We start from the raw sequence: 13,337 nt of genomic DNA, 5'->3' as shown, positions 1-13,337 counted from the left end.
CTGACATTGGCAGCCGCTAGCGGTGCCCCTTGGAAGGCACGGTGGGTGCAGGACGGGGCGCGCAGGCCGGCAGGTCCCAGCTGGTGTACCCGTGCACGCAGTGGAAGAAGGAGCTCTGCGCTCCGGCGAGATGTTGTGTGTGTATCAGCTGCTCCCAGACGGGCACAGCGTGTGTCCTGCCAGGGGGTCAGAGCTGCCGGGCCTTGCTCGCACTGCCGGACCAGGGCTGGCCCTCAAACTGCCATGTGCCCTTCCAGCTCTTCACGTCCTTGGAGATATCTCTGGTAGCATCCTTAGTTTGGCCTGTCCAGTGTCCTTGTCTTTACCTCTGCCTATTTGTTTAAAACATGCAGCTGCCTGCTCGGGGCAGTGGGTCGTGGCCTCAGGGAGATGAGTCCCTTGTGGCTGCATTTAATGCTCTGTCCCTCCCTGACCCAACAAAAGGAGCAATTACAGGGACCCTGTGGCTGCTTCTATCAAGCTCTGGGCTAGAGCACCTTGAGCGCTTTCACTGGCATGAGGCTGGGGCAGCCCAAACACCAACGTGCCCTGTTAAGGCCTGGTGTGTGCCTAAGAAATGTGAATTTTTAGACATTTTGATCTACTAGTAAACTATGTACTAGTAAACACCATGTGCTAGTAAACACTAGCTAGCTACAATTTTCTAAAGGTTTATAATGTGAAAGCAATCTGGACAGATTGTCTTGAAAACAGTGAAAGATCTCACTCATTCTGTTCTCTATCCAATTTCAAGTGTACATGAAAGCTGGAGCTGCTCAAAGACAGCAGTCTTCAAAAGTTTGGTTGGTTTCACCATGGTTTAACTTTTTTCTTATCTTAATGTTTGAAACAGTTCAAGTTTTGTCACCTCAAAGTAAAAAAAGAACCCACAAAAACAACCCAAACCATTTGAAATTAAGGCAGTTGTCTGGCATGTACAATTTGAATGGCTAAGTTCTGGCAACATAAAATCATGGGAAATAGGGGTTTATGGTAGAAACAGTTGAGTAACCTTCCTAGTAAACATTGGCATAGCATGAAAATAATAACCAATAATTGTTAGTACAGCTATAGCAGCTTGAACTTGTGTTTTCCCAGATATCAAGAGACTTGTAATACCACTGTGACCTAGAAAAAAAATGATTCACGGACTTACACAGCAGGTAATACCAAGACGCTGTTTTGTTCAGAGAGTCACTGGAAACTCCTGGCAGGTTTAGGAAAAGAAACTGGGAGTGAAATGTTGGCCCTGCTGGCATCGGTGTCAGTTCTGCATCACTAGTGCAAGTTTTAATTTCATTCATACAGTGTAAGGTATCATGCAAAATCCATCATATTTAATATGGAGTTTATTTTAAATATTTTAAATTCTAGTAACTAATGACTAATACATTAATTAAAGGTATTTTGCAAAGTCCTGGCTGTGTTGAAGTCATTAGTCAATTTATCAACTTAATGGAGACAGAAATTCATCTAATAAATTATATTAAAATCAGAATTGTGCAAACTTCAAATGGAACAGTGCAATAATGTGTTGGGCTGCATTATCCAAGAGTGCTTTGCGTCAGAGAAACTTCCAGTGCGTGCAGAGGAGGAGGCTGTGAGTGGCCAGCGGGTGATGGAGCTGGGCTTTGGACTGCTGTGAGATTCTCACTTGGCAAGAGACCCACAAAGCCATGCTGAATCCCGCTGGCACCAAGCCCATGGATGAATGAAGAGACACTTTTATAACTACAAGAGCACTTCTGCAAATGCTCAGGCATAGATTCATAACCCTCCAGTCATTAGGAGGCTGGCATTTTCCAAGCTGACAGGCCAATGTGTGTATCGGAGGACAAATGTAATGTCCTCATAAGGATTAGTGGAGGGATTCTACTAGGCTGTGATATAATTTAAGACAATCATATGTGTGTGAGAGAAGTGTTGAAAATAAGAAGTCTAAAAGGACATAGAAGACCTGAACAGCAGTGGAACTTTCACTAGTGCTGAAACAACACATATGCAACGCAAGAGTGGGTACAGCATGAAGCATCCTCACTGCCATTCTCTGCACTGAGCTGTACACAGCAGGAAAGGGACATCCAAAGCCTCAGACATAATTCTAAACTGATTAAATCGTAATATATTTATTTTCTACAATGCTGATGCAAATTAAGAACATGGATTCGTTATATATGGCCTGAGACAGAAATATCTTCCTGGCTGGGGAATTCAGACCAGATAGAGGCAGGAAGAATATTGTTAGTAAACTAGATTATAATAAAAAGTGATGCATGGACCCTCTAGCCCATATTTTTTTTATAAGCATGACCAAACTGAGATTGAATCAAATTAAGAGTGAGGAAATCATATTCCTTCCAGTGGCAGCAAAGAACAAAGGACATGGTTCAGTCCTGGTTCTCTTGAGACACAGCCCTAATGCTTTGACACTTTTATGTTCTGACAGGAAGGGTTAATACAAGCACATTCCCATGAGCAGGCTGGCTTGCACAGCTTTGGGTAGGAGGCCACAGGGGTAACTACCTGCACATGTTTTGGAGTTTTTCCCCCCTGTTGCATATGGCTGCCTTGCAGACAGTCTGGAGCCCGCCTGCCAAGCTCTTGTCTGGAGACAAGCACTAACCCTCACCATCCTAAGCCCTGTCTGCATTGCCTCACATGCTGCCTCACACGCTTTCTGCCCAGCATCAGTGAGCATGCCATGTGGGGGTTTGTTTCTCAGGTGCATCATTAAGGCAGTTTAGATGTATCTAAAATAATCACATTCACCATGAACTGTCTGTATAGAAGAAATCTGTGCTAAGAGAAACATGATCAGCTGCAGAGGGCCTTGGGCCTCAGACTCTTTAGGTAAAGAAGGAAATCCAACACTGAACAAGTCATCCTGGAGAAAAAGGCTGAGTAGAAAGATCTTTGCTATTAGCAGACCGTGGAAAGAGAGAACAGTATCTGTTAGCTCCGGCTGCCTTCTGAGGAGAAAACCACATTAAATGGGACAATTTAAAGGAGGTGAGTCCCATATTCCTGTCTCTGATGGCATGCCCACCAGGTTGGCCCCAGGCTTAAAATGACCATCTATTCTATGACCATCTATTCTGTGTCTAAATTTCCACACCTGCAAAATGGAAGTGGTGATTCAATTTGAGATCTGCTGCTGCAAATTAGTTGGTATAGGTGAGGTACGAATTATGACTGTTACCGCCACGGCAAGTGCAGTGTCCAAATCTAAATGTATTTCTTCAGAGCTTAGAGTACTATGAATATGGAAGAGTTCACAGAAATCAAGTCTGGGTGAAATAACAAGTGGCAATGTTATTTAGTGTCTTACTGTACTCTGTCTTATAAAACAGCCACAGAAAATTCTATTATCTCTCAAACCAATGCAATTAAAAAATTTCAGCCTACACAGAGTTGGGATTGGCCACCTGAGAGGCTGCTGGACAGCATTTTGAGGCCTGAGCCTCCAGGCTCTTATGAACTGGGGCCGACTACATACCTTAGTTCTCTTTCAAAGCCATTTCACCACAAGTCAGTGATTTTACATGTGAACAAGAGTAAAATTTTATCTCTACCTTAGGTCTGAGATTTGCTGATCAGGCATTGAACCAAGGGGGTTTATATACAAGTCACTAAATTTGATCAACAGCTGGTCTTTAAGGGAAGAGATCAAAACATGCACAACACGGTAATCAAGACCAGATGTTTGTCTAAAGCTCCAGCTCAAGTAGGAATTAATCAAGCAAAGTCTTACAAGCCGTGTTATAAGGAAAACAGATGAAAAGATCACAACTGACCACATCTGGGCTACAAATAGTTCAGTGAAATAAAACTTGCTTTTGGGTGCCCCAGTTAAAGATTTACTGGTGCAGCCTGCTGGCAGGAAGCACAGTTTAGGCAATGTTGCAAAAACGCCAAACCTCTACACTGCATTCACCATGCAGCAGCTCTGTACCAAGCTCTCAGTCGCCAGAGGGAAGGCAGAGCCAGGAAATACTCTGTTTCAGGGTTCACAGGACTGCTTGCTCTCGAAGATACCCCTCAGAATGGAGTAAATTTTTTTCTGGAGTTCTTGTTCCCATGTGTATTGAATCCTTAACTCCACCACTTTCTCAAGTCAGCATAAAAACACTGTCCAGGCAGAATGTTCTGCAAGATTCTTACCTGAGAAAAAGGAACTAGTTTGGAAACTAGGCCTGCACTTTTAGCTGTGCTTTTAGGGTGTGGGCTGTGAAGTCCCATACATTGAGGATACGGTCTGTCCAAGTAGTCACAGTCATTTGATGTGACTGTATCGTAGATACATCTTAAATTTGTGAATGGCATTCTTTTATTTTGCCTTTTAATTTTGCAGTTAGGGAAGAATGAAAAATCATTTATAACACACACTGTACATGAGATTGAAGTCTGATATGGTTTGCTTTGTATTCTGTAATTTAAGGAGAGTGTTGCTCCTATACATGTGGGTATACTCTTGTGTACATCTGCATTTAATATATTTATTGTGCGTGTTTTTGTCTGTATGTCTCATGAATACAAGTGACCCGTATTTTTTCTTAGACAAAAACTGATCATGTTTCTAATTTTTTGATTGCAAATGCATGAGGTAAAAGGAAGAAAGAAACATAAAACCACAGCCAAAGAAAAGAAGAGCCTCTACTCCAGCCAAATTCTGTGCTCTCTGTGGAGGTCTTAGACTGTTACTTTTCTAACAGAAACTAGGATGAAGTGAGTTTGTCAGCAAATACAAAGCCACTGCAAATGGAAAAGTCAGCATGGGAGGGGTTCTTCCCATTCATATCAACCCAGCAAGTTTTAACTTAATGTGTATTTTTGGGCGTGACAGGAAAATCTGAGTGAAAACCTTGCACAAGTTTATCAAAAACCACACATCCCAAAGTTAACATTTGCTCTTTTGTATATTTCCCTTTCACAGTATTTGTATAATGATAATTTAACTCCTTGAAGCCCTGATCCTGCAGAACAAGACTAAACATCAAAAGAGGGTTTAATCCATGTTAAGAATTAAGTTCACATTTCTCTGTTCCATGGCTGACTCAGCCCTGTTTGCCGTGAAGCTTCAACCCCAGAACCAAACCAACAAATGTATCTTCAGCCTGAGCCATCAAGTTGCCGAGCAGCAGATTTCAAAATAATTTAGTTTAGTTTCTCTGATGCTTCTGGTACTGAACAGGCAAAACCACGGGTGCAAACTCTGTTTTCTCTAAACACTTCAAAGCAGAGAGAGAGAGGAGAAGATTGTGGAACTAACAGGTCTGTTTTTCTTCCATTTCTGTTGATCTGATAACATTTTAGATGTTTGGCAAAAAACTTTGTTAACTTATGGCTGACTATTCCATTTCATAACAAGTTTGAGGCAAGGACGCTCCAAGCGAATAATTGCAGCTTTGAAGCATCTTTGTGCACAACACATTGTTGTGGATACAGGTGTTTTCCTGAGCAGCAGTGGCAAAATGCCCAAGGTAACCCTTCAGTCCCTGATATTAAGCTAAATTTTCTGCTGTAAGCCTTGCTGCAGATGTCTGGGATGTTTGGCAGGGTATGGAGTGAAGCTGAAGGCATTGTATTTCCTAGCTGGGCTTCCCCCTCCCCCCCGCCCCTTTTTTTTTTTCCACAGGAAAATTCATCTCTGGTGCAGCATCTGCTTCTTAACAACGCAATGTCTTGTTTTCCTGCCAATGCATCATGAAATTTAAGGACATTTTAATCATGGAAATAGTTTTTCTGCTGCTAGTGACTCATCACTTAGTGCTCAGAAACAAGGGCCTCAGTTTGGCTAAAATACAGTACCCAGTGAAGGCAATCTGATAAACTGAATTATGGACATGTTTGATTACAGGGGGTACATTCGGATTGTATTCTATATTATATACCATTTCAACCAATGACTAACTAGCATGGAATAAAAGCACAAATATAAATTGACTTGTCAAAACTAATTAAGAGAGGCAAAACGTTAAAATGGTCTCAGAGACCTCAGAGGGTGAGGGATATCAGTCTTCAGCTGCAGGACCCATTTGGCTGATGCATTTTGCAGAGAGGGTGTGTGAGAGGCAAAGCATACTCTTTGGGGATGGCTGCCTACATGTGTGCCCAGACTGTCCAGTACACCTGCCCAGGCCAGGCACCCACCTGCAAGGAGTGTCTGGTCAACTGCCCAGAGATGTACATAGATGGGTGCAGCTGGCAGAGCATCTGAGCCACAGCATGGTCTGTTTTTGTAGTTTCCAGATAGAGAGGCCACAGGGGGGAGGCGTGAGGCTGAAGCCACGCTATGCCATGTCAAAGGCGAGCAAGAATAAATATGATCTGGATGTGGGTTAGGTGGGACTTCACCTGTGGGCTTGGGGCAGAAAGAGATGAGGGAATAAAGGGGGTGACCTGATCAGGTGTGTGCAAGAGAAGTGCTGCTGGGGGTACTGGGAAGTGGGGAGAGGAGGGGCTGACGGTGCTGGGAGATGGAGGAGTTGAGTCAGGCGTGGCTGAGGCTGGAGGAGCTGGCAGTGCCGGCGCCAGCGACGGCTGCGGGCGGCCGCCGGACTACGAGTCCCAGCGTGCCCGGCAGGGCAGAGGCCGCCGTGCGCAGCCGCCGCGCCGGGCACCCACCTGCCACCGCCGGCGCCGGGCTCGGGGTGCGGAGGGGCGCGCAGGCGGCGGGCGGCGCCGGGCTCAGGCGCGGCGGGGGCGCGCAGGCGGCGAGGGCTGGGCCCTACGGCGGGGTAAGGCGGCGGGACGGGGGCGAGCGGGGCCGCCGGGGCATCGCCCGCGGGACCCGGGGCGGGCGGCGGCTCCGCGGGGCTCCGCGCGGGAGGCGGGTGGCGGAGGGGCGGTGCGGAGCAGGGCGGAGAGGGGCGGGTCAGGGCGGCCGCCGACCCTGAGCTCTGCGGCGGGCGGGCAGCGGAGCCGCCGCGCATCATCCCCGGGTGGAAGCCGGCGGGGCTCGCCCGAGCGTCCGGGGCTGCCGCGGTGCCGATCCTCACTCCGCCTTTTTGTTCCCGATAGCGCTTTTGGCACGGGAACGCGTAGGTGCGGGCTGCGGTGTGCTCGCATCCCGCATGCCAGGCGTTTCGCGGCGAAAATTAGATGAGGCGATTTCATGGACTAGGAGGAGAAGGTATGTTAGTAAATGAAGGCAAGCTGTCTCTCCTCGGAGGTCTCATGCCTTTTGTATGTCAGGAATACAGCAGGACTGATGGAGGGCGGTTATGCGCCGCAGCCGTGGAGCAGCTCAGAATAAACGTACCGGTGACAGGTTCAGGAACGGGATGCAGATTTAGCCGCACTTAGTAACATTTCCAAGCTCTTGATGGGCAAAATATGTCTTCCAAATCTACATGTTGGTATTGGATACCACATCTGCCCTATTTTGGCATCTTCTGCTTACAAAATTCTCAGGGTGGCCCTCGGTTTTGTTTGGATGGAAGCTTTGGGGGAATTTCTTTGGCCAGAGTGAAAATCCACAGTAGATCAATGAGAAACATGTAGAGAAATACGAGGACTAGAACACAAAAAAATAAATGAAAACTGCTTAGATTCACTGACTACCCTGAGCTCAGAGGTGAAAAAGCCATTGCAACATTGTTAACAATGAAACACATTCAGAACTGTATTAATAAAACATAAATAATTGGAAGAAGCGAGAGGATTTTCATGCTGTGAATGGCACACCCTGTAGATCTATGCTTTTGAAAATGTTTAGTAGATGAAGTCTTCAGGATGTTATTAAGTTGCATATTTGTAGTAAATAGGTGCAATCCCTTAATTTCTTATAATATGAAAGCTTTTCTTCAACTGATTATTCTCAGAAACTGTCCTTGAACTTCCTCTGTTCTGCCCTCCACTTTTAGAGGGAACATGTAATGGGAAAGAAACACCTGGGACCAACTGGCCTAATACTGCAGGCATCACCATCTCTAATTCCTTGCAAGGGATACAGTTATTAGGAAAATGAACTCAAACTCAGTGATGTACGGAGGTGTCTCACTGAATTATGCTAATGATATTCTCATCTTTTCCATGTTATTCTGCACCCATTTGCTATGTAATAGACTGTGTGCCTTTGCTGTGGTGCTGTATGCTGTGCAGCTCATAACTGTCTTCTGCAATACATGGATATTTAAACTTTTACTGCTATGTAAAAAATAAGACTATGTGACTTGTTTCAGCAACTTTGCTAACCTAAATTTCATATGTAACTTTTCATCCAGCTTTGTTGGATTTATCTGAACTTAGCCAGTTGCCTCTCTCATCTTGATAATCCAAATAATTTTGTTCAGAATGGTGTGCTTTGCTCTCTTGTTGCATAAGATTTCCTTCTTGCCCAAATTATTATTATTTCCAGTATTTTACAGCTTCTGGCAAGCAATGTTTATGCATTTCTGCTGTTACTAATCTGCTCTAGGGTTTGGGGTTTTTTTGGTAGCATTCCTGAGTTATTGAATCTCATAGTTTGATGTCTTCCTGTGACTGAGTATCCTTTTGACCGAGGCTGTGGTAGCTCTGTAGGGTTTTGCACAGGGTAGAGTCAGGTAGCATCCTGTAGCCACGTATGTTTGCAGATCATAGGTTAACATGGGGTGAAGACACAGGTTCTGTTCACTGACCACAGCACGCAAGTGTAGCAGTGGCTTCTGTTTCATAGTGGAGTTTGGCCATCATTATTTGGTGCCACAGTTATCTTATTTTAAAAATCATTCTTTGTTAGGATTATTTTAAGGAACAGCTGGGTCTGAAGGTCCAGCTGCCATTTAAAAATAGGGACATCTAAGAACAGCAGTAACAAAAAGGTAGCACCCTGTTTGCTGTCCACTGGCAGCACAGGTGAAACAATGCTTTTGTTAGCATTACCCAGTCTCCTTTTTTTTCCCATTGATGTTTCCAACCTGTGAAAAACAAACACTAGTGTTGACTTTGCCAGGGCTTGCCTGGTCTATTTTGCTGTAAAAACAAAAAGTCTATTTCCAGGTACAGTTCCTTCTCCTATTTATTGTTTTGGCTGTGAGGACATGCACATCACAGATGGTTTCTAGCTTTGGTTTACAGATAAAATGCAAAAAATGTAGGTAGTTATGATGTCTGCATACATTGTAAAGAGAAAAAAACAGCTTAGGAAAGATGCAAAAAGAGGGTTTTTAGAAGTTATCTAACCTTGGTCACTATTAAGGATCACAGTTCTGCAATCAATGGTATATGCTCTTAACCCAGCCTTTGGTTCTCTCTCTGCACTATTTTCACTTGGCTTATATTTTTCACTTAAAAGATCCACTTCAATAAACAAAACTCTCCACAGAAGAGGAGACCTATAGCCAAAGGAAAAGCTGGCCAACACTTGGTACTTGGAAAGTGGTTCAATTCCTTGTCTTGCCACAGACTTTCTGTTTGACCTGGAACGAGACATTTCTTTCCTCTGACCGGACAGTGATGTGGAGAGGCTGTCGTGTGGAGGATGGTGTTCAAGGCACCCCAACAGCTGGTTGCAATGTATCCATGGTCAGTCATTGAGCATACCAGAACCTTTGGCTTCCTGAGGATGCCTTTTTACAAAGCTGCAGATAATTCACACCCCAGTATATGCTTTGCTTTGGATTCATGGTAGATGTGCCGATGACAAGAACTACAATTCTTTACACAGCACAAAATGAGAGAGACTGAACTGAATGAAGATACCCTCTTGTAAACATTAGAGCTATTACTATAATGTGAGTGATACAGGAACTGATTCATCCATGTCCATCTGGGAACCACAGAGCCATGGGCTGCTGTGTCACAAGGCTGAGAACAGGTACACTCTGGGGAAGAGCTCACCAGGGGAGGTACAACCTCTTGTGCCAAGGTAAATCAGCACCTTTCTCCTGCAGAATCAAAGGTGCAGAGTCTGGTAGTTATCCAAAGAAGTTAAAATATCGTTGGTGCCCCAGAGAAAATAAGGAGGCTATTTTCTGCCAGTTACTATCAAATGGGCATTTACACTCTCACTTATAGCACTGATCAGCATCATTACTGGTAGTGTCAGTTAGTCGTGACATTGTCTTATCTGAGGGACCACCAGCCAAGCAGCACTGGTGCAGCTCAGCAGTGGGGTGTTTCTGCACACCTCAGAGCTGAAGCTTGCAGTTGGCGTTTTGTGGGTGGAACTGCCATTTTGTAGCCCTTGTTGTCCGTATAAAAAGACTACTCTCCAGGATTTTCAGCCTAGCACTTCACACCGCCCTCAGTTTCAGACAGTAACTATGTTAAGTTTTTATTTTAGAAAAGCTGTTTAACTTTTCATTGATTTTCAAATAATCCCTCTAAGTTCTAAAGACGGAAGAAACCTACCTTCCAGTTTTACAAAGTTCCCAGTTGCAATGAGCAGAAATAGAATATGATTGCCTCATTATTTTATAGCTCAGCTTTACCCTTTTAAAAGCAAGGGAGAGACAGCAGGAGAGACAACAGACAGACAGGTCTTTCTGGTCTCTTCCATTTCTCATACCTGACACGTCACTGCAGTTTCAGAGCACCATACACAATCCCATTGATATCTGTAATGCTTAGGTTTGTTCTGGCATCCTCTTCCTATAGGTAGGAATAGAATGATTTAAAGGATGATTTTTTTAAAGTAAGACTAGCTTAAATCCTCATATGGTCACTGTATAATTAGTCATAATTTTTGTATGGAAACGATTTTAGTGGTTATGATCTAAAAATATGACGCTACCCAGACACAGGTTATAAATTCATCTGGCATTGTCAAGAAATCTACTTCCTTCCCAGGATTTAATTTCATGTTTTGAGTGGTTATGAATAATACCATTAATATTACTTCAGAAACAATCAGAAATCAGTTGCTGTATAACTTTTTTCTGTATCAGTGGGAGAAGCATTAATGTTTCATCTTTCTTTAATCGCCAGTGAAAAGCTTTTCATGTTATCTGACTCAAAGGGAGTGCATCCCTTTATATCTTCTATAAATAACGGTATTCATATGGACAATTTTGCAATATACATGATGATTATTTTCTTATAAAGGGCATGATTGAACTCCCATTATAGTGAATTGCACTTTATTTGCATAGGAGTTGGCAATGCATCAGTAAAGAAGCCAACTGTAATGTTAACTACAGAGTGGAATAGACATTGCCAAGGTTCAGAAAGGCTCATCCAACTGTGAAGTGGAGTTTCTAGTCACTGAATTATCCTAAAACTTCAGGCCTAGTCTAGTATTAGGACAACATAATTGTTATTTCGCAGTATCTATATGGGACTAAACCAGTTGCTAAGAACAAAATATGAAATAACCTTATATTAGCCCCGGAGAGAAACATCATTTTAAATATACAGGGATTTTTAGGGTTTATTTGCTATAGTAAGGCAAAAGGTTGCCATCTGGGCTGGGGATAGAAGAGGTTTGCCCATGTCATTACTTGCCCACAGCCAGCCTTGAGCTCAGTGCCATGTGCAGCTGAGTCTGCTCCCCCCAAGCCCCAGAGACATCCTCTCAAAGGACACAGTTTTACAAATCCTTTAACAGGTTATTTTCATGTTATTAGCTTTGGACCAGCAAGAGATCATGCTGTGTCCTGGGTGGAAAGGGTTAGAAAAGGTGACTAAACCAGAGCAGTTCAGTGCTCCTTATGTCATGAGTTCCTCAGAATTTTTTGAGGGGAAACAGGCAAAAAAAAAAATTGGGGAATTCCAGAAGACCAAAACCTTTTCTACAGATCTCATTTTCATTTTCTGCCTGTGTGAGTTTCTTTCCTGTGTCTGCTGTCTTTATCTACACCAGGACCTGTTGCTAATACCATTTACATCATAAATGCAAAAAATCAGTTTCGTAATGCTCTGTACTCTCTGAGTACACGTCACCCATGTTCATTGTTAGAAATTTTATGCTGGTCTTTCTTTTTAAGTGTAAAAAATAAAAGGGAACCTTGTTCCTATGCCAAGTAATGAAGTATTTATATATAGAGATTTTTTTTTTAAGTTTGAGCTTTCAGCAGCCCAGTCTTGTTTTTCATAGCAGGTCCTGGACAGTAGAGAAGTCTCCTGTCTGGCAAGGGATTAAGTGTGTTGGTGGGAACATTCAATTTACTGAATGGTATGGGACAATCGATCTCCTACTGAGCATCTGCTTGTGTTGCACAAACATTGCCCTTAATCATAATGGCCTCAATCCTCTTCATTTGTTCCAGTATCAGTTTAACTTGGGATTTATCCCATCCATTTCTTACTTTCACGTTTAGCTACTTGAGACTATCAAGAAAAGGAAGAATTCTTTCACATTTACAGATCAGTTTCACAACTATTTTTCCAAATCCAAATACCCAGCGGTGTGGATACAGACTTCGTTTAAAATAGATTGTGCATCAGTTGCCATGATTTGGAAAAGCAAGAACAACTTCTCAAATCTGATTATAAAACAACTTCCCCCCCCCCCCCATAAAAGTGCAGAGAACTCAATTGGATTATTTCCCATTCAGCACATCTCTTTTTACATCATAAATGCACATTGCCGTGCCACTTCATTCTTAGATCTGAAAAGCTGGAAATTCACATTATGTGTATCACAGTATTCTCATCTCTACAGGACACCAGAGACACTGTGTTTTTCCAGGTGTGTAAGCCTGTGGTTTAGACAGCATTAGTGTGCCTTTGTAGCTGCTGTCCATAGAAGGTTCTATAGTTCAGGCTGTTCCAACACTCCTCAAGCAAATGCAAATAGGACCTCTTTGTCATTAATTCAGCAGAGGACTGATTTCATCTCAGAAAGAAATATCTGTATCAGCAGCAGAAAATTGCAACAGTATTATGGTGTCAGCAGAAGCTACAGCCTAGCTAGTCTAGAAAAGCTTTTCAGTAGTGTATAAAGACAAGCGAGTACTTATGGAACACAGCAAAGTATAGAGGAGTTATACCACAGTAGGTGTTGACTCCATAAAGCAATAATGATTTTATGCAGGCTGATGAGTGACACCCTTTTAGTCTTTGAAAACATTTTTTGAATTGTGAAATTGACAGGCAGGTTTGAAAAAGCTGCTCCAAATAAAACAGTTGTATTTATTTCTTTAGAATGAATCAAAGATAATAACACAGCAATGCAGTCTTTGGAATGGTGTGAAACATCTGTGCTCCACGGAAGTTTAAAAGTAGCACATGGTTAGCAGAAATGCAACCTCTTCCAGTTTTGCATCGTCCTGAATCTGCAGAGGTCTCATTTGTTGGGCATCTTTGCTGTGCTGTGTAGTAGTGGGTACTTGAGCCCATGGTAAATTATGATGCTCTGTGTTGAAACTAAATGGGAAAAAACAAATGGGATTTGTGCTCTTCCATTCCTTACT

The 13,337-nt window shown here is 43.2% G+C and overlaps 1 protein-coding gene across 3 annotated transcripts in view; it reads left to right on the top strand.

The window, feature by feature from the left end:
• The first annotated feature begins 6,657 nt into the window (after positions 1-6,657).
• Positions 6,658-13,337, top strand: part of LOC104560552 (tropomodulin-2) — a 37,951-nt gene continuing 31,271 nt past the window's right edge. For 2 of the 3 annotated variants that reach the window (XM_061999995.1, XM_061999992.1), the window contains exon 1: positions 6,658-6,737. The gene's annotated coding sequence lies outside the window, so the exon portion shown is untranslated. Of the gene's footprint in view, positions 6,738-7,049; positions 7,133-13,337 lie in introns of those variants that run through there. The other variant, XM_061999994.1, reaches the window with a different exon arrangement.

This window comes from Colius striatus, chromosome 7, assembly GCF_028858725.1.
Source record: "Colius striatus isolate bColStr4 chromosome 7, bColStr4.1.hap1, whole genome shotgun sequence".
Lineage (NCBI taxonomy): Eukaryota > Metazoa > Chordata > Aves > Coliiformes > Coliidae > Colius > Colius striatus.
This window is presented reverse-complemented; position numbering and strand designations above follow the sequence as displayed.